This window comes from Mizuhopecten yessoensis, unplaced genomic scaffold (genome assembly GCF_002113885.1).
Source record: "Mizuhopecten yessoensis strain PY_sf001 unplaced genomic scaffold, ASM211388v2 scaffold10771, whole genome shotgun sequence".
NCBI lineage: Eukaryota > Metazoa > Mollusca > Bivalvia > Pectinida > Pectinidae > Mizuhopecten > Mizuhopecten yessoensis.
In genome coordinates, this window is record NW_018408713.1 from 831,357 (window position 1) to 852,291 (window position 20,935).

Consider the following 20,935-nt stretch of genomic DNA (forward strand, 5'->3'; position numbering starts at 1 on the left):
CCAAATAATGTAACCCGCTTACTCCATTGTAACTCAACCAAATAATGTAACCCGCTTACTCCATTGTAACTCAACCAAATAATGTAACCCGTTTACTCCATTGTAACTCAACCGACTAATTTAACCCGATTACTCCATTGTAACCCAACCGACTAATGTAACCCGCTTACTCCATTGTAACCTAACCAAATAATGTAACCCGCTTAATCCATTGTAACTCAACCAAATAATGTAACCCGCTTACTCCATTGTAACTCAACCAAATAATGTAACCCGCTTACTCCATTGTAACTCAACCAACTAATGTAACCCGCTTACTTTATTGTTACTTAACCAACGAATGTTACCAGCTTACTCCATTGTAACTCAACCAAATAATGTAACGCGCTTAATCCATTGTAACTCAACCAAATAATGTAACCCGCTAACTCCATTGTAACTCAACCGAATAATATAACCCGCTTACTCCATTGTAACTCAACCGAATAATATAACCCGCTTACTCTATTGTTACCCAACCAACTAATGTAACCCGCTTGCTCCATTATAATCCAACCGACTAATGTAACCCGCTTGCTCCATGATAATCCAACCGACTAATGTAACCCACTTGCTATATTGTAACCCCACCTCCGAGTGAAACCTTGGATGGTATTCATGAAACCGTTCTTATGCCCAAGCATTGATTCTGTGCTCAAACCAACTTTCTTATTACTCGCTTAAATCATGTCAAACGATCAAAAATCGGATGTAAACATTAGAAACCGTTTTCGACATTAATTGACATTTTTTTATTTTTTTTTATTAATTAATATTATAGCGGGAACAAGAATTGTGTGCAAAGCGAAGCCAGTAATAAATATTGACCTATAAATAGCGTGTATTTATCACAAGCCAGCGTAACATTCGATACACAAAGAGGGGTCCCAAAAATGTTTATTCAAAATCCAAATAAAACAGTTAGATGCATTTTAGCTGGACACTTGTTTAGGCTGCACGCTACATTTTGATTTTATATATTACATGTATACCTGGGCTTTACGTCAAAGGTTTTACTTTCAATTCCCAGTATTTAAATAATAAATAAAGTTTATCATTATAACATGAGTGTAATCAATATACACACCTGTGTACTTCTTTTGTTCAGTCAAAATATAATTTACAAATAAGTCTTTTCATTATTTTTTTTTGTACGGAACTTTTTTGATAGGATGTCTATATATTTGTCAATAATATAGCGTATATCCTTAACGTTATTCGATCTGATATTAAAAAAACCCGCCTTCTCTCTATGCATCAATCCCGCCTGATAACCGAAACTCATCAACTTAAAATGAATATTAAAAACATATATCAATGAATACATCGCACATATGGAGATTTATATCCAACATGTTGCGATTACTTTTTGGAGATTATGCAGAAAATGATACTAGAAAACTCGATTGATAGTGATAATTGATAGAATGTGTAAACCGTAACCAGATCGACACGTGTTTGTTTGTATGAATACTCATTTATATGCATTGCCATCCTTCCAGATCGAATATGATAAAATTAGGATGTAAGATGACGATACGTGTACGCCTTCTGATAGGCTTGGTGGATGGAAAACATGTTACATTAATTAGCTAGCGCTTCAAAAGGTAGGCATTAGAGTTATTTTTATCTGGATTGAAATTCCTTTGAAATGTTCCTGAATTATACAACCAACGCCAATGGAATGTTGATCTGACGACCAGAGGAAGGTTGCTGTCAAGCCATTAAACACACTAGGTCTACTTTTAGACGAGGGAACGAGCTGCCAGACCGCAGGTTTACGACCAATCCTAAAGGAAATTCCTAATATTATAAGTTTTCGATAGAAAAGCATTATTGGAGGCAAGAAAAAATCGTAAGTTGTTTTTCTAAAATTCAGTTATGTATTCCTGCAACAAATGTGGTGACAATAAACAAGTTGTTGAGTGTATTGAATCCAGTATTGCTTGGTTATGAAATGATGAGTTAACTTCTGGTTTACGCGTGTTAATTAGTGAAGTAATTAACTTCCCATTCTTTGAACAATTACACTTTTCGCCTTGTCCGTACTGAAACATACGTGAGTAGTGTTAAGTGGTGGGTGTTTTTCTAATTCCGGTTTGGAACCTTTACGTCGTGTTCCTTTCGCACTATTGGTGATCGACAAACTTGTTTTCACTTCCCTCTAGTTCTTGATTAGTTTCACTATCGACATTATTCTCACTTTTGTCCCTGAAGGTAGGGCGTAAGGATTGTACCTGCTGCCCCCATTGCATGAACGTATAAGGCGACTAAATTTCGGATCTTATCTTTTCTCTTCTTTCTAATCAACTTTCTTCTTCCTAATGTCTCCCTTGACAATGCCTCACTATTGGCCTTTAGTTGAGCGTTCGCCCCTTTGAGGAAGGCTTTGGATTCTGTCCCCTGGCCGAGACATATATACCAGAGTCTGAGGCCGTTCTTAAATGGCCATAGCTGTTGATAGGACGTTATAGCTGTTGATAGGACGTTAAACAATACTAAACAAAACTAAACAAAACAATTCTCACTTCCTGTAAAGCATTGTAGTGTTGCAATACATATATGTACATTTTTAAAAGTCTAAGTGTAGCGGAACTGGACTGGGTCGACCGTCGGCGGCCAGATAGCTCAATTGGTAGAGCATCCGTCAAGAGTTCGGAGGGTACCAGGTTCGAACCCCGGTCTGGTCGTGTATTTTTCCTCTCCTGTTACATTTGGCGCCCAACGAAATATACCCACAGAAGGTAGTATAGGGTCTCGTGTGCCTTCGGGGTCGAAGACTTTGTTAAGGTGGCTTCACACTTTCGCACTTTCATATAATGGTTATGCAACTATGTAGAGTGATTTTATGAAAATCTAAACATTCCTTTAGTTTGGGGACTTTTTTGGGAAAAAAAATACCAAAAAATTGGATTTTCGTCAATTTTAATATTTTCCATTTTTCTTGTATGTGTGGCATTGTTCGGAACAATAATAACAATAAAAAAATGAAAAGAAGTATTTCTAATTAACCCTACATATATTTTATTTATCGCAAAATATGTAACACATGTTACACAAAGTGTTTTTTATTGAATTTGTACGGATAAAAGTGATTATCTACAAGCTAAAAGCAAACAGGACACAAAGATCTATGCATATAGAATGGGAAATTGAACAAAATATACACAATGACTTTATAATTAATCTATTTTACATCATTTTACAATCACTTTGATTCGGGTGAGAGTTATCTACCTTGAACAAAATCGGATTTTTTTTAGAGGGATGAAATTAACACAATGACAGTTGTCACTGTATAACAAAAATGATGGAAATAAATCAAAAGTATGAAATCAAAATTATCAATGTATTGTTCTTTAATGGAACCAAATTAACCTCAGTAATGTACACTTTGGACATCATTCCACAGTCCGCTAACTCACGGAATATATACATGTATAAATGATTACATGTCATGTACATACGTGACAAGAGGCTATCGCATGGAATGCCGTTCTCACGTGCACTCACACATGCATTTCATAGGTATCTTGATATTTTACAAAACATTATTTTCACAGAGTAAGTAGACTACATTTGTAAACACGATTTGATCGACAGAGCGAAACTCCCTCAACAGCGAAAATCGTAACGACCTCGAGCTTGCACATGTGAGGTTGGTACGTCGGCATTCCATGTGCTTCTTGAGGTCGTCTGGTCTCATGTCACTGTCTTCCCGTGAGTCTGTTTATGTCTATGAATTTGAAGCTTTATTCCTGATGTTCGTGTGATTATGCATATCCCGGAAAAATCTCGATATCGGGTGTTGACATATCATCGGCACGCACGTGTACTATTGTTTACCAGGGGCCTGTTCGTTTATGTGGCACAACCGGTTTGACCGTTTATAAATGTAACATTTTCGGGTATAAATCCTGGCGGACCTGCAAATGTGTATGCAGGCATTGCACGACTTTCTCAAGGCTCGCCTGAAAGCAGCATCAGATTACTAGGTCCGGCCTTATTTGATAAACGAACAACAGCGGTCCGATCAGTTTGACCGTTTAAACGAAAACGGCCCTGGGTGTTACTATAATTTGCACTACGATATTGAATGCCCGATACGCAATACGGAAATGACGACACGGTGTACATTCACATTTCGATCAAGATAATTGAGTCCGAGCTGTACTTTTCCAGAAGAACCTCACGAAAATGGACACTGATGACGATGTGTGGAGCCACCTTAAAGGAGGGAGGAATATAGCGGAACTGGACTGGGTCAATCGTCGGCGACCAGATAGCTCAATTGGTAGAGCATCCGTCTAGAGTTCGGAGGGCCCGGGTCTGAACCCCGGTCTGGCTGTGCAATTTTCCATTCTTGTTACATAAGCACTAAAAGTATGTAAGGCATCTGTGTTTTTTCCTGCATAAAAGAGTTCCATGTAGATTACAAATAACGCAGTAGTTACATTTATTTCTGTGTGTGATCAGTTAACGAGACCAGGACAAAACGTTTAGGTGCAGTTGTGTTTTTATACAATTTGAAAATCAACTTATCCGAGTTAGATAAGCATGATAGCCAACCATCACTCTTTAGGAACCTCTTTTCCAGATCAGAGTCAACGTTAGGAAACAGCTGATACCCAGCAGTGACGTATAGCAGTTGTTACGAAACACTCTAGGATGGCTATTAGATTGCACGCGATGAGATATTTAATTAGTCTCGTTTTATCTACAAAGGATTGTTCACATTTAGTTACAGGATTTCACGCATTTCATGAATACACAAATGTAATTACGAAAACATAATGTTTAAACTACTGCATATGTATCTGGTCCCTTCATATCATTAGGCATAACAAAGAGCAGGTTGTACAGTGTATCAATAACACCCACAAATCGAACCTGAGGGTCGATATCATGTTTGTCGTGTTTAAGTCTAAAACATCCCTTCATACAACAGCGAAGCCTGTCAAATTGGATCGCATTTCCGGTTTCCAAGTCATTCATATCGTTTTTAATTACGGTTCCAAAGTATAATCGAATGTGAGAATAGGGATGATTGGAGGGGTTTCTTCTCATTTTTTAATGTTTCGAAATGTACAACTTCCGGTATACACCACCTACGAGTTACATGTGTGTGCAACTGCCTCCTAAAATCTCAAATTCGTTTGTAACTGTCAGCTAACCCAACACATAACATCAAGATCGGTTTTAACTGACAGATAGCATCACACATAAAATCCAAATCGAGGCTCCGACTTGAGATTTTCATTTCGCCTACAATGTGGGAGTTATTTATGCCTCAACAATTATTCTCTTTTCATTACATACCCGTTGTGGGTCTTAATAGCGCTCCATCGTTCCTAGGACAAGCTTAGTCACTTAGCGTCATTACCGCTGTACATGAATGCTATTCGTGTGTGAATATTAATTCCGAATTTTACTCAATCTCTAACCTATGGTGAAATGTTTTGGAACGATTCTCACAAAACGTGTCAACATGATTGGCGGTATCACGGCTAGCGTACCGTCGTCCCAGTACCGTTCGATAATGACTGATAAGGACTGAAGAAGGAGTTCCTCAACTAGAACAGTCATTGCACGACACGGTCTTGTGACAATACGGACGGGTTCAGTCAACTAAAAATCTGTGTGTACGTGTGTGCTTGTCTGGGGTTTTACTCGGCAACCTAGCCATACGTCATTTGCCGACCAATATCGATTTAAATACTATTGAAAGTAGTCTTAAACAGAAAAAAAACTCCGAACATTAATATCTAATGTTACCTTAAGGATATTTGTACCAATGCAAGTAAAACACTAGAGAGTTCCACTGTAGTGTTTCGCACATAAAGTTACTTCCCTTTAATGTCGTTTTGTATTTTACTAGTACGACTCGGACAGGGTACTACAAATGTACCATAGGCTAGCTATATAGGTACATGTAGGTACATTATATGTAAGTTGGTAAGAGAGACCGATATTGCAATGATCACAGGTCCATAGTGTTGAATCTCGGTTAAGACCCTTCGCATTTTTACACTCAGACCAATGTTGTTGATTCGTTTTGTTTATTTAATGTTTCTTATTCACTTTTCTGATAAAATTTGCCAAAGTTGTAGTTCTGACGGAAATATGATTCCAATACATAGATACAGATGGCTGTTGATGGGGCCCATTTATAATTGTCGGTAATACTGAGTTTCGCGAGTGTGTTTTAAACAGGAACTACGTTTTTATTCCGACGATCTAGGTTTACTCGCTTTGTTTATCAACCTCGTAATACGTACAAAGTGAAATGAGTTATGGAGCATGACACTAAAAGTAAACATTTTCCCGGTGTGAATAAATCACATATTTTGCGTTGAATTAATTTGCACGGACCTGTATGTAGATCCACACACAAATAACCGTATATTTATACAATATATGACTAAATGTCCGTCTCGAAAAAGGGGCAAATTGCCCTGAGAGTTTGACAAATTCCTTTATCTGCTCTGTGGTTACATGTATTTATCGTAAAGATATTGAATAAATTAAATATGATACGATATAAGTTACATATATAACAGCAACTTTAATATTTCAATAAATATGATACTTTGTAGTTATAAATATGTAATGGCTGACGAACTGATCATTGTTAGGGAGAGTGTGTGTATCTGATCACTGTTAGGGAGAGTGTTTGTTGTCTGTTTTCACGTCCTGTATAATTATATCTGGTCACTGTGAGGGAGAGTGTGTGTTGTCTGTTTACACGTCCTGTATATATCTGATCACTGTTAGGGAGAGTGCATGTTGTCTGTTTACGCGTCCTGTATATATCTGATCACTGTTAGGGATAGTGCATGTTGTCTGTTTACACGTCCTGTATATATCTGATCACTGTTAGGGAGAGTGCATGTTGTCTGTTTACACGTCCTGTATATATCTGATCACTGTTAGGGAGAGTGTGTGTTGTCTGTTTACACGTCCTGTATATATCTGATCACTGTTAGGGAGAGTGTGTGTTGTCTGTTTACACGTCCTGTATATATCTGATCACTGTTAGGGAGAGTGTGTGTTGTCTGTTTACACGTCCTGTATATATCTGATCACTGTTAGGGAGAGTGTGTGTTGTCTGTTTACACGTCCTGTATATATCTGATCACTGTTAGGGAGAGTGTGTGTTGTCTGTTTACACGTCCTGTATATATCTGATCACTGTTAGGGAGAGTGTGTGTTGTCTGTTTACACGTCCTGTATATATCTGATCACTGTTAGGGAGAGTGTGTGTTGTCTGTTTACACGTCCTGTATATATCTGATCACTGTTAGGGAGAGTGTGTGTTGTCTGTTTACACGTCCTGTATATATCTGATCACTGTTAGGGAGAGTGTGTGTTGTCTGTTTACACGTCCTGTATATATCTGATCACTGTTAGGGAGAGTGTGTGTTGTCTGTTTACACGTCCTGTATATATCTGATCACTGTTAGGGAGAGTGTGTGTTGTCTGTTTACACGTCCTGTATATATCTGATCACTGTTAGGGAGAGTGTGTGTTGTCTGTTTACACGTCCTGTATATATCTGATCACTGTTAGGGAGAGTGTGTGTTGTCTGTTTACACGTCCTGTATATATCTGATCACTGTTAGGGAGAGTGTGTGTTGTCTGTTTACACGTCCTGTATATATCTGATCACTGTTAGGGAGAGTGTGTGTTGTCTGTTTACACGTCCTGTATATATCTGATCACTGTTAGGGAGAGTGTGTGTTGTCTGTTTACACGTCCTGTATATATCTGATCACTGTTAGGGAGAGTGTGTGTTGTCTGTTTACACGTCCTGTATATATCTGATCACTGTTAGGGAGAGTGTGTGTTGTCTGTTTACACGTCCTGTATATATCTGATCACTGTTAGGGAGAGTGTGTGTTGTCTGTTTACACGTCCTGTATATATCTGATCACTGTTAGGGAGAGTGTGTGTTGTCTGTTTACACGTCCTGTATATATCTGATCACTGTTAGGGAGAGTGTGTGTTGTCTGTTTACACGTCCTGTATATATCTGATCACTGTTAGGGAGAGTGTGTGTTGTCTGTTTACACGTCCTGTATATATCTGATCACTGTTAGGGAGAGTGTGTGTTGTCTGTTTACACGTCCTGTATATATCTGATCACTGTTAGGGAGAGTGTGTGTTGTCTGTTTACACGTCCTGTATATATCTGATCACTGTTAGGGAGAGTGTGTGTTGTCTGTTTACACGTCCTGTATATATCTGATCACTGTTAGGGAGAGTGTGTGTTGTCTGTTTACACGTCCTGTATATATCTGATCACTGTTAGGGAGAGTGTGTGTTGTCTGTTTACACGTCCTGTATATATCTGATCACTGTTAGGGAGAGTGTGTGTTGTCTGTTTACACGTCCTGTATATATCTGATCACTGTTAGGGAGAGTGTGTGTTGTCTGTTTACACGTCCTGTATATATCTGATCACTGTTAGGGAGAGTGTGTGTTGTCTGTTTACACGTCCTGTATATATCTGATCACTGTTAGGGAGAGTGTGTGTTGTCTGTTTACACGTCCTGTATATATCTGATCACTGTTAGGGAGAGTGTGTGTTGTCTGTTTACACGTCCTGTATATATCTGATCACTGTTAGGGAGAGTGTGTGTTGTCTGTTTACACGTCCTGTATATATCTGATCACTGTTAGGGAGAGTGTGTGTTGTCTGTTTACACGTCCTGTATATATCTGATCACTGTTAGGGAGAGTGTGTGTTGTCTGTTTACACGTCCTGTATATATCTGATCACTGTTAGGGAGAGTGTGTGTTGTCTGTTTACACGTCCTGTATATATCTGATCACTGTTAGGGAGAGTGTGTGTTGTCTGTTTACACGTCCTGTATATATCTGATCACTGTTAGGGAGAGTGTGTGTTGTCTGTTTACACGTCCTGTATATATCTGATCACTGTTAGGGAGAGTGTGTGTTGTCTGTTTACACGTCCTGTATATATCTGATCACTGTTAGGGAGAGTGTGTGTTGTCTGTTTACACGTCCTGTATATATCTGATCACTGTTAGGGAGAGTGTGTGTTGTCTGTTTACACGTCCTGTATATATCTGATCACTGTTAGGGAGAGTGTGTGTTGTCTGTTTACACGTCCTGTATATATCTGATCACTGTTAGGGAGAGTGTGTGTTGTCTGTTTACACGTCCTGTATATATCTGATCACTGTTAGGGAGAGTGTGTGTTGTCTGTTTACACGTCCTGTATATATCTGATCACTGTTAGGGAGAGTGTGTGTTGTCTGTTTACACGTCCTGTATATATCTGATCACTGTTAGGGAGAGTGTGTGTTGTCTGTTTACACGTCCTGTATATATCTGATCACTGTTAGGGAGAGTGTGTGTTGTCTGTTTACACGTCCTGTATATATCTGATCACTGTTAGGGAGAGTGTGTGTTGTCTGTTTACACGTCCTGTATATATCTGATCACTGTTAGGGAGAGTGTGTGTTGTCTGTTTACACGTCCTGTATATATCTGATCACTGTTAGGGAGAGTGTGTGTTGTCTGTTTACACGTCCTGTATATATCTGATCACTGTTAGGGAGAGTGTGTGTTGTCTGTTTACACGTCCTGTATATATCTGATCACTGTTAGGGAGAGTGTGTGTTGTCTGTTTACACGTCCTGTATATATCTGATCACTGTTAGGGAGAGTGTGTGTTGTCTGTTTACACGTCCTGTATATATCTGATCACTGTTAGGGAGAGTGTGTGTTGTCTGTTTACACGTCCTGTATATATCTGATCACTGTTAGGGAGAGTGTGTGTTGTCTGTTTACACGTCCTGTATATATCTGATCACTGTTAGGGAGAGTGTGTGTTGTCTGTTTACACGTCCTGTATATATCTGATCACTGTTAGGGAGAGTGTGTGTTGTCTGTTTACACGTCCTGTATATATCTGATCACTGTTAGGGAGAGTGTGTGTTGTCTGTTTACACGTCCTGTATATATCTGATCACTGTTAGGGAGAGTGTGTGTTGTCTGTTTACACGTCCTGTATATATCTGATCACTGTTAGGGAGAGTGTGTGTTGTCTGTTTACACGTCCTGTATATATCTGATCACTGTTAGGGAGAGTGTGTGTTGTCTGTTTACACGTCCTGTATATATCTGATCACTGTTAGGGAGAGTGTGTGTTGTCTGTTTACACGTCCTGTATATATCTGATCACTGTTAGGGAGAGTGTGTGTTGTCTGTTTACACGTCCTGTATATATCTGATCACTGTTAGGGAGAGTGTGTGTTGTCTGTTTACACGTCCTGTATATATCTGATCACTGTTAGGGAGAGTGTGTGTTGTCTGTTTACACGTCCTGTATATATCTGATCACTGTTAGGGAGAGTGTGTGTTGTCTGTTTACACGTCCTGTATATATCTGATCACTGTTAGGGAGAGCGTGTGTTGTCTGTTTACACGTCCTGTATATATCTGATCACTGTGAGGGAGAGCGTGTGTTGTCTGTTTACACGTCCTGTATATATCTGATCACTGTTAGGGAGAGTGTGCGTATCTAATCACTGTTGGGGAGAGTGTGTGTTGTCTGTGTACACGTCCTGTATATATCTGATCACTTTGTACGTCCTGTATGTATCTGGGCACTGTGAGGGAAAGTGTGTGTTTTTTGTTTACACGTCCTGTTTATATCTGATCACTGTTAGGGGGAGTGTGTGTTGTTTTGATGGGGAACCACGTGCACATTTTGTTACGGTTTAGAAGTGTATATTTTCTGGTTTTTGTTTTGTTTTCGTTTTGTTTCATTATATCTCTGTTCATCAAAGGAAAAGTGTCAGTACTGAGACATTCAACTTGTTTATTTGATACAAACAGAAATAGGCATGAAGTATTCATAAATGGTTAACAAAATCAGGCTTCTGATTCTGTTTTTTCTGTTTCTTACTTGGATTTTCATTTTGAATTCAATTTGAATTGCGAAGAAGCTCGTGATTTTTTTATTCTTGATAAATGAGTAATTATGAGGGTGAGCTGGCCAGTCGAAGTCCGGTAATTTATGTCAAGGACAATGCCTGTCGGCTGTAAGGATCTATTCTGATTTTATTTATTTTGAAATAATTGTTCAAAATCCACTTCTTTACCGGAAGACTGTCTGAAAACCAAACACAGCTTAAATAGTACAACTTGCATTCAGACTCGTAGCATGAATGGATCTTTCGAAGTATACAGGTACATTTTGTTTGTAGGCTATGTTAGCGACATGAAGTGTTTTCTTCCATTTCACAAGTTCACAATCGATGATTTGCTCATAATATGCGTCGAATTGCTGTGTAATGGTTTAATGTTGTCATTTAAAGTCTTGCAGTACTTGAATTTCCTAGCACAGTTAGGTTGGGTTTTCCTAGCACAGTTAGGTTTGGTTTCCCTAACACAGTTAGGTTGGGTTTCTCTTACAAAGTTTGGTTGGGTTTCCCTAGCATAGTTAGGTTGGGTTTCCCTAGCACAGTTAGGTTGGGTTTCTCTAACACAGTTAGGTTGGGTTTCCCTAGCACAGTTAAGTTGGGTTTCTCTTACATAGTTAGGTTGGGTTTCCCTAGCACAGTTAGGTTGGGCTTCTCTTACATAGTTAGGTTGGGTTTCCCTAGCACAGTTTAGTTGGGTTTCCCTTTCACAGTTTGTATCTGCGGCTAGTAAATGGCGACTGCCCCATGTAGGTTTTGAACCCGAGACCCAGTGATGGGACTAGTGATCGTAGACGTTCGACGTTAAGACGTCTTAACCACTCGACCACGACAATCAACAATGCATGCAGTTAGCCTGTATATGAACTTAAATTCATTCTTGAAATGTTAAACAGGGAATCCCGTTATACTGGTCTTCATTGTCTACAAAATGCTGACGTTATAAAGGGCGATTAAGCTTTACTAACAACAACAAAAGGAAGAAAAACGGTAGGGATTGATTGTTACAATTGCAGTAAGATAATTCCGTCTTTGCGTATTGCAGAGTTATCTTCTCTTGGGAGCAGGTATTGATTGTTACGTCATTGGTTTGTGTAAGAAAATTACGTCGTTTTCTCAAAAATTGATGACGTTACTCTCTCAAACAAGTGACGTAACAATCAATACCTGCTCCCAAGAGAGGACAACTCTTGTCTGCAATACGCAAAGACGGAATACCAAAATTAGCACAGAAAAAAAAAGAATCTGAAAAAGAATCACTCCCGTTATCGTGTAATTAAGATATAATGTAAAAATGAATTAAAATATTTCGGGGTTCCCTTTTTTATCGCTTATACTCCCCTTTTTTTCCTTCTAAGTGTTTCATAATATGTACATTGTAATACACGATATCTCAAAGTGCGTTCAACCGGAACTAACTGGGTATTATTTATTTATAAATAGATAAACACGAGGATTGATGGATGATTGAATAGCAGTGTAATTGACAAGGTTGTTTGAAATCCTGTTGTTGTATCGGCTGGAGCACTGATAGGCTTTAGATACTGTCGGGAGACCAGTAGCAGAGCAGGGCATATCAATATTGTATCCGTAACGCTCTATTTATTGAGTTTTTGTCTCCCTACAATGGCGAAGCAATTCTATTAAAACACTTAACGAATGGGAATCAATGTTTGAGGTTAACCTAAGCATGACATTGAACCATCATTTTGCAATTTTTATCGATGTACGACCTGTCTGACCATATATAACATCAATCTGATGTGAAGCGCCGCCTAGATATGCACGTGTTTCAAATCGCTGACGTCAATTCACAGTTCTTTTTAAAGAAACCGTGGCTACATTTACCCTTGTAGATCATATACGTCAATGTGAGATGTACTTATAATATATGAGCGTGTCCAAATATTAGCGCATTTACATTTGTATCTCAATATTAATGTTGTGAACAAAATAGCAGATCGATCAGAACAATTTGGTGTATTGATTATCGTGGATCGGCGTAAGGGTAAATGTGATGTGTTTATAAACTGTGGACGAAGCAGTGCATGTAGTGTGTGCATGTGACACCTCACACAATGTCGGACGTGAACATTCCAAGGATACCAGGTAATTATAAGTAGACGACAAGATATGCTACACCTGCTCACTGGTGTCAATACGAGAGACAGGTACATGTACCTATATATCCGCCGTCATTTTAAGATTACTCTTTATCACGCTACATTATGTAACATTATTTATACTCAGTTTAGGAATTACAGTGTTTTCAGATTTTTTCAGATTTCATATTTTATATCTAACACTCGGACACATGAAAATGTGTAACATGAGGTACATGTACATGAATTCATATATTAAATTATGACAGGATGGACAGGTGCATACATGTATATGGCTATACTGATATCTATATATGTATGATAACCTGTTGTTCGAGCTATATATGGAGACATTCATCTGATTCGATTTGAAAATATGGTTGTTTTTGTTCATATCTTTATATGATCTATTCGTACAAAATAAGTCTGAAACAGGTATTTTATGTATTTCTGTTCTATTATTATTATAATAGCAAATCTATTTACAAAGTGTATTCACCTGGATATTAAAAAAAATATCAGATTGAACAAAATTAGCGTCATACATGAATTGTATGTATTTAAACGAAGCCTGAATAAACAGCTGCCAACAGTTGGTATAGGACAGGATTTATATCATGATTGTATAATGTTTCGAGTGATAACAATCAAGGTAGGCAAACTACATCCTGCTGTGGAATTTACCAGGAAACAAACACAATATCAGACCACAAGGGATTGTAATCATATACGTACATGTTCATTACGTATTCCTAAGCTGTTACCCTATTCTGTTTACCTTAACAAGGAGAGAAAGCAAAGCAAAAGAAAAGGTTGGGGTCACCTGCCCGAGCACGTGGGTTTTCTCCGGGTACTCCGGTTTCCTCCCACACTAAGACACCCCCACGCGCTGACATCCGGGCCAACAAGAGCGATTAATATAAGTTGAAATAACTTGTTTCATAATTGTTGTAAAATAAATAAAGTTTATATATAAAGCAAAGCAAAGATGGGGATGGGGTGGGTGTTATTTTATTTCAACCCCTTGATATTTTAGGGAATACATGTAGATAGTTGTGGATTTTATAGGATGATTCACCGACCTTAAGTTTAAAATATACTGAAGCGAAGAGAAACGCAGGGTAAAAAAGATTGCATCCTGTCGACAATGGACTGCACTAAAATAAGTACACTTATCCTGGTCGGTGTTCTGCGCTCAGTGTGTGAAGACACTCAACCGGGTAATGTACCGTGTGTTACGGCACGATTTCTCACCCATGCTTATCGGAGAGATTTGTCGTCGCCATAGCCTTGCTATCATTGCTATGCTGATGATACACACATTTACATGGTCATCAAACCACAGGACAGTTGGGATACAGTCTCAGAAAGTCTGGAAGCTTGTCTGACAGATATCAGTTCCTGGATGAACGCCAACATGCTAAAGTTTAATTAGGAAGTGTTTGTTAAAACTTCAAAGTACTACTTTGTTTGCCAATAAGCACGCGACAAACACGCTGTTCAAACTATTGAACGAAATTTTGTGGACTGTCGATAAGGTGGGCATTTTGAATTTTAAATATAAATTATAAGTTAAAAAAGAACATAAGAGGCAGAGAAAACGTAAATATAAGTATTGAACTGTTTGTGTATGGTATTTATGCGCGCATTATGATTTGTTTGCTTGCAAAGCTGTGTCATTCAAATAGATCATAAATACCATACAAAAACAGTTCAATGCTTAAATACCATCAGTGACTACATGTATAAAGAACTTAACCTCAAATTCCCCTATTGAGCCCCGCAACTCTGCACCAAAAGGGGCCACACCCATCATTTATACAAAATTAAGACCCCTTTGTCCAAGGATACTCCAGGCCAAATTACATGTAGGATAAAAAATTCTTCAAATGGTACATAAGGAGAAGGATTTTAAAGATTTAAACCTCATATTCCCTTTTTGAGCCCTGCCCCTTTGAACCCAAAGGAGCCACACCCACCGCGTATACAAGATCAAGTCCTGTTTGCCCAAGAATGCACCAGACCAAATTAGGATAAAAAACTTATCCCTACGGTAGAAGCAGGGTTTTAAAGGTTTTACCTCTATTTCCCCTATTGGGCTCTGTCCCTCTCCACCCAGAGGATCCAAACCCCCATTTTAACAAGATTGAGTCCCCTTGGCCCAATGAGGCTCCAAACCGAATTGGGACGAAATCCCATTATCCCTATGATAGAATAAGGATTTGAAAGGTTTTATCTCTATTTCCCCTATTGGGCCCCGCCCCTCTGCCTCCATGGGGTCCAAACCCACCATTTATCAGGATAACGGTTTCGTTAAGAATATGGCAGAGGCTGCTAAACGACAGAGAAGAACACCCACAGTAAAAAGGGACTGTGTTTCTACAGGCATGATAATAGAATTATGTAGGAGTTATAAAGACTGTAGGGACCTTATGGTGGTGAGAGATTTAGCAATGATTGTCATAAGTCTTGCTGGTTTTCTGAGGTACAGTGTATGATGAGTTGAGCGAGCTACGTTGTTCGGATGTATGTTTTCAAGATGATTTTATCAGGCTAACAATAAGGAAGAGCAAAACTGATCAGTTCAGTTTCGGTAACGAGGTTGTAATCGCAAAAGGCAACTCTCACGCTTGTCCCAAGCATATTTTGACGCGTTGTATGGTTTTAGAAGGAATATCCACGACCTCAGACGGTTATAATTTATCTTTTCAAACCTGCAGTTCGGGAAAGGAATGTTTGTAGGCTTATAGGTAAAGAGAAACCACCTAGGTATATGAGGACTTGGGAATGTGTTGTCAAAAGACTGAAGGAGGTCGGAAAAGGCCTGAATTTAGGTTTACATTCCCTGAGAGCAGGTGGGGCGACGGCGGTCGCGAATAGCGGAGTGAACGACAGATTTTGGAAACGCATTGGTAGGGTCCGCAGTGATGTAGATAAGGACATATATGTGGCCGATTCGCTTCAACGTTGGTTGCAGGTAACAAAGTTATTAGGTTTGTAGATATCGCACATTTCCCTTTCTTTTTATATCTATCGGTCGAGCAGCTATTTGCTATTTAGGTGTTGTGTAATGTTTGCCTTGGTACGTATATGGAGTATATAGAGGACTATTATTTTTTCCGCGTTTCGGAGAATAGCGGGAAATATTTGTCCTGTATACACGGAGTATATGAGGGCAGTTGCCTGTCTCGTGCAGAGGTTTTGACCAATCAGATTGAGGCACATGCTAAGGATAGTTTACGGGCACGTGTATGTTCAATCTAGCTTCGCACCTCGCACGGCGCAGTACAGTTTTAAATATAAGTATAGCAGAATTTTATGTTTATGTAACAGATGTATGTATGGGCATCGTCATATGTTAGAAATCACAGAATCAATTTTGTAAAAAAAAACACTTAAGCATTGTCGGGCTGATACACCTCCTGTCGCGCCTAATAAGGTTTTAAGGTTGGTGGCGCGCTTGGTTTTGCATGGCGATGAACAATGCGAGGGTATATGTGGGATGGTTGTATGTACATGTGTGTACGGTAAATGAAGTCAGAGTAGTTTTTTGTTAATGCTTATATATCCGGGTGAGAAATCGTGCCGTAACAACCGTGCCTCATGTACACATGTACGTTGTCGTGCGGAACGCTTTGTCAACGCATGCGTTATCGAGAGGGATGGATTTCGGAGTGGATCAGTTATGGTCTGGGGAGGAATCTCTGATGGCGTAAAACCACATTTGATTGTATTGTAAAGCAGTTTAGCGACTGTAAGATGATACTGTTTCGGAAAATTTCAATTTCCAGTACTGTGGGTACCTTCCTCTGAACTGCAATTACTAAACAATTTTTGTTAAACAACTTTTCGGCAATTTGATTATAAAAGATGATTCTTAGCAGCCGTTTAAAATCTTATACAACTAACAACACCGTATACCATTCTTCAGATTATGATAAATAACTTTTACCCTGTGTTTCTTTTTCCTTTCAGTACAGAATTATTTGCTAGCATATATATATCTATCTGATGTTATGGTTTACTGACCATTATTTTTTTAATTATGAACCTTTGTTGAGGTGAATACGTGATTATATAAACATGTGAAAGAGACATTAACCAAAGAGAAGGTGTATTAGGTCGCAAGGTAATTTTCTGTAATATAGTTATTTACTGACCCTTACGTGTAGCATAAATAGATTCACTGACCATTTTATATTCTAGAGAATGAGTTACTGCCCCCTACATACAGTATAAATAGATTCACTGACCATTTGATATTATAGAGAATGATTTACGGACTCTATGAATACAATATACATTGATTCACTGACCAGTATATGTAAGTAATGGCTTCATGTTGAATACCTCTTATGAATGTGGCAGAATATTTCAATATTTTCACGAGTGCGCCAGTCGGTAAAATATTTCACCGATGCCTATCACCGTTGACTGGCAATCTTTGTCGATATTTGATTTCACATCAAGAAACATACATTTGTTTGATTAGATTTGTTTTCGTATACTTCGTAGGTATATCTCATAATTCTTCTGTTCTCTGAATATTGTGACAGCGACTATGACGCATACTAAAACTAGACTTTACATGTACATATTGCAATAACGCATATATAGACTAAATCACAGGTAGTTAAGCCACATATCGTTAATAGGTTGAATGATGAAACATGTGAAGAGTGTTCTATAAAGTGTCAAGTACGACATTCACACCCTCCTGCTACCACACGTACGGTTGGTTGAGGAACTATTAAAAGATAAGCTAATTAAAACTATCTTGACACACTTGAGTGAAATATACATATTTAAACATTTTTGTAAATCGCGGTTTGATGTGGCACTTAGAAATTAAACAACTACAGCAACAAAAATAGGGCTTATGTCAAGGTAACTTCGTGATCCACGGGTCAAGGTCATTACAATGAAAAAGAAGCAGTCTCAGAATTAAGTCCAAATATCAAACGCCAATAAACGCCAGCGTAATATATGTAGTAAAAAAATCAGATTTTACGACTTTTGGTTATATTCCATGTAAAGGATGCCTGAATGTATTCCAAGCCTACCCCGGGAACTAAGAAACCAATTAATTAATTACTAGTAAGTCAATTGAAAGCAAAATAAAAGGATCATTTAGTACAAGTAAATGCACAGAATTCCTTCGTGTACTTAATGCTGATAATAGGGAATATGTTACAAAATACAAAATATTTATGTAAATGGTAAACATTTATGTACATTGTATTACAAAACAGTATCAAAAATGTTCTGTATTTTACTTATTTGTGTGTTCGTGACTTATCTGACCCTTTCTGTATATTTCCAATACGAAGCCTCTGTGTTCTCACATTCCAACAACCATTAGGACATTCTGGGATATCGAAAGAAAATGACACAAAAAGCAAGAAGTCTTGCTTGATAGTGTACAAGGATATTATTTTCATACCCAAGTCTCATTATCATTACTAAATCTGTTTAAGATACTGACTCATAGGTTTTTGTGACGTTAATAGCTATCTATAAATACTAAATACAATACTAGCGCCTATCCTTACTGGGTTTCCACTCCTCATTACCGTTATAAACGCTGGGTGGCAGCCCACTTCATCAGAAGGCGTACTTAGGCTGGTTGGTGTAATCAGTCATACAATACGAAAAGGGTCCTTGAATGTATGTATTTCCGTAATGAAAGAATCAACTATATTCACAAATCAGTGAATTTAATGACATTTAGTCGTCATTCACTGTTAATGTGTAGGGTAACTTTTAAATTATTGATGACACTAAATGGTTTTTCTCAATGCATTGAAAGGGGAAATCCTACTCGCAAATCATATTTTATTATTTAGTCTTCCAAATATGGTCATACCGGAACTTACAAACCTTCTGAAGATTCCGACCAATGCATCAAAGTGTATGTGGATGGTCAATTCTTGATGACGCGTTCGTCGTATGCCGTATCTACAAGGACACAATGACCATCAAAAACTGGTCAATACGAAACCATGTGTACAGGGACCCAATCCTGTGGCGTATTCTCATATCGATCAAGGGATCGGGACAGTTACTAGTTAATGTAGTTAACAGCTTTTTAATGTCGGTAGATTAAGATCCCAATTGATCACGCGAGTATCGATGAGATATTTATGTATCGGCAATTTGTGAAAAAAAAAACATCTCTGTGTACATAGATACACTAAACACTGAGATTCAAATAATATTCTGTAAGATACTGTGAATTACTCCATTTTTGTGGATACTGACTTTTGTCACATTGCTTCAAACGAGTCCTATGCGAGAGAATTGATCACAAAAAAGATCGATAAAGGACAGTATTATTTGTTAAACTGATGTTATTGAGTTACCTAAATCAAAGGTCCATTTCTATCGGAATTAACGTGATAATACTACTGCTTTCACAGACTATAAATATCTACAATTAACATGATAATACTACTGCTTTCACGGACTATAAATATCTACAATTAACATGATAATACTACTGCTTTCACGGACTATAAATATCTACAATTAACGTGATAATACTACTGCTTTCACGGACTATAAATATCTACAATTAACATGATAATACTACTGCTTTCACGGACTATAAATATCTACAATTAACATGATAATACTACTGCTTTCACGGACTATAAATATCTACAATTAACGTGATAATACTACTGCTTTCACGGACTATAAATATCTACAATTAACTCTGACGTTGTGCAATATGTTTTTATATCATAAGGCATCGGAGATTTGTCATGCAATTTATAGAATATTCCAACACGTAAGTGTTTGTAATACTGTATCCTGGGGAAATTTCACCCGGTCAAATTCGCCCTCATTACGGACGGCGAAAAGGGCAAAAATTAAACTGAAGCGAAAACTTGTTTATTTGTGTAACAATGAAAGGGCACATGTTCTCCGTATGTTATCACGTACAATCTCTCAGTCCGAGATTGAATAATTAAACTGTACTCTTACATGTACAGGTATTTAGGAGGAGGATCCATCTAAGCTCAATATTGTTTTCCGCCCATGTGGTTTCGTGTTGCCAATGATAAATTTGTTTATGTAATTGTTTGAACGAGCGGCTATATTCTGAAATACAAGAAAATAAATGGAAAGCAATTCGTTATCTTATAGAGTCCACTTAGGTGACATTGTATTGTCTTCATCAATTTTTTTTATATATTAAACACAAAAGTACGTAAGCACTTCGTAAACTCAAGGAAACATAGGTTTTCAGAATACATTGTCTACATGTGTGACACAAATTTATATCACCTGCATTGCTCACAAGAATATGTCTATGTGATTATCACACAGTTACAAGTGGTTTTGTCACAGTAAACACTTCAGTTACGTAACACAGGAGTTTTGCTGACGGAAAACACCCAAGTAAGGTTACATATTGATTAGAATGGATAGTTATGCACATTGTTGGTTTATAATTGTTTGGAATGATGTTGCATTAAAAAATGAAAGACGTGTTATAAAAAAAGATTTAGAACATTTCTGATTAAAACAGCATTATAACAAGGTTTACACGACGCAGTTGTTTGCACTGACATTATGTGAAATTGTTGGGACATTTGATTGTCATTTGATTTGATAAAATGAGCGAATTTCATTTGATGCCGACAGTAACTTACTTAAGAACAGACGAGATTACATTCAATCTGCTGACGTCAGAAATTAACACAGCAATTAAAAGCCAACCCAAGTCCAATATCCATTGTCATTACAGCCAAATACACGGATGTATTTCGTCTGATGTTGAACGTTTTCGATATCTGCATAGAAAGTTTTCGTTTTCTTACAGGAAAAAGG

General features: G+C 37.9%; 1 protein-coding gene across 4 annotated transcripts in view; it reads left to right on the forward strand.

The window, feature by feature from the left end:
* The window catches only part of LOC110462313 (synaptic vesicular amine transporter-like), a 121,804-nt gene that overhangs the window by 44,190 nt on the left and 56,679 nt on the right, over positions 1-20,935 (forward strand). Inside the window, exon 1 of one of the 4 annotated variants that reach the window (XM_021516236.1) lies at positions 12,557-13,103. The exons of 1 other annotated variant lie outside the window; for it this stretch is intronic. The gene's annotated coding sequence lies outside the window, so the exon portion shown is untranslated. Of the gene's footprint in view, positions 1-12,556; positions 13,104-15,845; positions 16,090-20,935 lie in introns of those variants that run through there. 2 more of the 4 variants (XM_021516240.1, XM_021516238.1) reach the window with 2 other exon arrangements.